Raw genomic sequence first — 4,705 nt, 5'->3', positions numbered from 1 at the left:
TTTATTGCTTAGATTGTTAAAGGAGGAATGTGATCTCTTTAGTACTTGTACTTAGCTCTCTTTTTTTTGGGTAAAATTACGACCTAAGCCCTTTTCATTAATATAAACTTATTACATGTAATGAAAAAAGAAAAATGCTGTAAAAGCGATCTTGCCAAGACTTTCAAGACCCAAAATGAGGTAAAATACAAAATCCCCACAGCAAACCTATAAAGCAAAATAAACAAAGACAAAATTTAAAACATAGCAAAAGGTAACCAAAGGAAGAGGAGATCAATAAAGCCACGGGCTCAGGAATTGCCGCTCTCTCATCCTAATTGCAAAAAGAAATATCCTGCCATCCATAGGGGAAAATGGCAACCCAATCATCATTGCACATTATAAAAAAAACCCCTTAAACAGAAACTTGCAGCAAAGCAACAAACTGCAAAACAAGGCCCAGCCACCAGATAAAGAACAGAATAAATCCAGAACAGCCAATCCAACATCCAGCCGCACCACAATAGGACATCCCAAAAACCACTAGCCCCAGCACCAAACTCAAACCATGTGAGCTTACAGTAGATTCATCAAAATATCCCTAGAATTCCATTTCATAATTCTAGAAAAAACTGCAGTTTTGATTTTCAACGTTAAAGAAGTAGAAGAAAGTGAGGAACCCCCAAATTTTCTATCATTTCTTTCTCTCCAAATAAAGTATATTGAAGAGCAAATAAGAAGATAATAAAAATCTTTGTGCTTATCACGTGTGTCTTTGATATACTCAAAAATTTGTAACACACTAGGCCTGAGCAGTAAAAATCCAAGATTGGATATCAGCTTGGAGAGAATAGAAAAAGAATAGTCACATTCAAAGAAAAGATGACTGGCAGTTTCTGCTTGATAGTGGCAAAGAGAACAAATGGGATCCACATAAATAATCCTAGCAATCAAAGAATCCGCAGTTTTTAAACCACCAGATAAAGCCATCCAACAGTAAGAGGAGTATCTAAGAATATAATGCTTATGCCATACAAATTTCCACCAGTTAACTTTAGCCTCCTGGATATAATAAAAGTCCCTAAAATTCTTATGCCTACAGATCTTATCTTCACCCAAGTAAATAGTATTCCGAGAGGCAGAGAAAATAGAAATATCTGTTAGAATTTCCAGAACAGCCTGCGGCATGAGCTCAGGCAGAGCCCAAGCATCCCCATCCATAATAACATTAATCCTCTCATTAACAGGAACAGCAGTTAAAAGAGGGTGAAGAGCAGCAATATCCCTGATACATAAATCTTTAACCCAATGATCCCAGAACAGAGAAACATTAGAATTAACAGAAATATTAAAATGGAATTTAACTTTGGACAAGTTAGCATCCCTACAAATATTCAACAGCCAACTACTAAGAGGACTATCCCCATTATATATTCTTAAGATAAGAGAGCAGTTAAAACAAAATTGAAGAGATTGCAAAGAAGGTAACCCAATACCACCCAGCTCTTTAGGCTTACAAGTATTCCTCCATGAAATTAAATTCATTTTTTTCTTATTTAAATCCCCAAAGAAAAGGAATTTAGCACATAATCTTTCAATTTGTTTGAAAATGATTTTAGGTATTATACCACCACGGATCCAATAAGCAATCGTGTTCCAAATAGTATATCTAAGGAATTGAAGTCTACCAGCAAGAGATAAAGCTTTGGCTTTCCACCCAGACAACTTATTAATAATACTTTCCATAAGCTTAGAAAAACAGCCAATTTTCGGATGGAAGGGGGATAATGGGATGCCCAGATAAGTCATAGAAGAGGAGGCAGTGGGAATGTTAAGAGCAGAACAGATTTCCTCAGCATTATTACAGTTTGTGGGTAAAATAACAGAACATTTCCCAAAGTTAACATGAAGACCCGTGGCTCTAGAGAAATCCTTTAGAATATTTCAAAAAAAAAAGGAATAGAAATAAGAATCAAAAGTTAGCTCTAATCAGTTTGAGAATATTAAGAAGCTTGTAGAATAATAAGTAAATGAAGCTTTAGCTCAATTCCATCATACTTCATCTACTTCAAAGGATAGACACTACCCGAAAAAATATGATGCAATTTTATATCCAAAGATATTTGTGCCGCTTTCGTTCAAAATCATCAATCGGATTGGAAACCCAAAATAACATATAACACATTTTAGGGTCAGCTATAGCAATTATGGAGGTAGTGATGTGCTATTACTCAGACTATTTGTCAGCAGTTTATTGGGAGTAGCATTTGATTAACATAAAGTTACCAAATGGCTTAGTACACACTTTCACTAAGTTAATGAAAAATTTTATGAAAAGAATTGTTTGAGCAACTCTAGGTGATCTTCTAGTCGAAAAATAAAAACCTAAGTAAAAGTTGGTGAATTAAATACTTAGATGGATGAATCTAAGTATGAATGTGAATCCGGATTACACAAGTAGTATGTGATTGAGATTCTAGGAAAAAAATATACATGGATCATTGGTTCTTCTAAAAGATTTTATCATTAAAATCTTTAAAAAAGCTAGTTAAAAAAGCTACCATTCTATAAGTGACATTCCTTACTGATCGGTCATCTCCTAATATCAAGAAGCCAATACCTTAGAAAGTCATGGAAAAAATTTGGGTCAATATTAGTTGCTAACAAGGGAAAAGCCTTATGAAAATTCAGGTTGATACTTCTTAATATATATCACACGATCAATAACTATAGAGATTTCAAGGTAGTCAGCCAACATCCCAGTATCAACTATGACCTTATTTGACTCCAGAAGAAAGGAGAGGGTACAAAGAAAGATGTGTAGCTATGATTAGCAAAACTTATCCATTTAAGTGAGAAGTTATCTAAGAAATCTTCAAAAACCTTCTTAAAAATTTAATCTTTAAGCTCCCTGAATTTAAAAGACTAGAAGAAATAGGTAAGTTGGGTTTATCATCAGAAATTAGGTCATGAGCTAAAACACTACATTATTTTAAAGAGTGGCTTGACAAGTTATCAAATGCAGAGATGATGATGATTCTCAAAGAGTATTAAGTATATATGGGCCAAGGAACTACTAAATACATATCTAGTGAGCCCCATGTTCTCATGTCTTTTGTTGAGTTCAATGATGTGTGGGATATAACTCTATCTCATTCATCAAAAATATATATAAACAAAATTTATCATTCTCTTTAGGTAAATTCAAAATCTTAGAAGCCTTACCATTTTGATGTAGTATTTTCAGAGAATGGCCTAAAAATGACTCCAACTTTAGTGCTTCTTTAGCCTCCCAACCTGCAGTACCCAGAAACCAGGAAGGTTTAAGGTGCAAAAATATATGCAAATGGTTGTCCACATCCTCAACTTCAACAGTTGACATCTTTCTCTAGGCATCTCCCATCAACAGCGCTGCAAGACTATCAAATTATAGCATAAAGTCCGAACCAATAACAACAAAAATCATACTTTGCCCAAAAGCAACATGAGGCCTTGCCCATTCCCTCCATTCTCATAATGATGATCCATAAACACCTAATAAATAAAGGATAAACTAATAAGGGAAACAACACAAGACTTTCTAAACACTACTACATTTCCACAAATCAATCTAATGACTCAACAATTTATCAATTCATCCAATCCATTGCAATGATACCACTTCTGTAACACTCCAAGATCTAGTTGGAAGAATTGATATTCATAAGCTTTTTATTTCATTTTACAGAGCCACAAATCAACAAAAAATATAAAAATAGCATATTTTACTACATTCACAATAGTTTATATTACAATCTTGATATTATAAAACTTTCCCATAAATAAATTTCTAAAATATTACAATAATACAAAACAGCCAAAAAAAAAAAGTCATATGAACTTATAATTAGACACTAAACTTCTACTTGTTATTCTTTTGGTCCTACTCATACAATGCTTTCCTAACTCCTAAAAAATGATTCAACAATCGCAAGCAATTATATTGCTTGCAAGCAATTATATTGCTTGCTAACTACTATAACTTACTGAAACATTCAAATCTATACCTTGATAACCACTAGTATAAATGCACGTGCACATGGTGCACGTGAATAAAATTTGTTAAATAAGCAATATATAATTTTTTTGTATTATATGATATATTAAAGATATAAAATCTTGTATCACGATGATATTTATATTTGTATGAATATAGATGATTTATAATTCAATTATACATGAGGTATTATATATAAAATAAAATCCAGTTTAGCTTTAGAATACAATTTAAATTTAATTCATTTAGATTTGGTAAAGAATGTAATGAATTAAATTGTAATGAATTAAATTTTGAAGATAATAAAATCAAGGTTTAAGAGATTGAAAAAATACTCAGCAAATATGTGTTTTATTCAATAGTTAAAGGAAATAATGAAGGTAATAAAGTTGGACGCGTAATCATTGATCAATTTAAAAATTTTGAAGCAATTACAAAAGAATTAAGGTAATGTAAACTTTCAATATACTATATAATTAAAATAGATTAAATGTCAGAATAATCATAAAATTATCGAACAAACACGAAATATAACAAATCTTAAGTGAATATAAAAGAAAAAATACAGTTCTTGCATTGAAATATATATATATATATATATATATGTTGCGTCCTGGAATATTCGCGGCGGTAGAGAAATATTTAGTTTAACGTCTTAGCATTGTACGAAGATCCAGCACACAAGCAGAT

Source organism: Dendrobium catenatum, unplaced genomic scaffold (genome assembly GCF_001605985.2).
Source record: "Dendrobium catenatum unplaced genomic scaffold, ASM160598v2 fragScaff_scaffold_456, whole genome shotgun sequence".
Classification (NCBI taxonomy): domain Eukaryota; kingdom Viridiplantae; phylum Streptophyta; class Magnoliopsida; order Asparagales; family Orchidaceae; genus Dendrobium; species Dendrobium catenatum.
The sequence above is the reverse complement of the archived record's forward strand: the minus strand, read 5'-3'. Positions refer to the sequence as shown.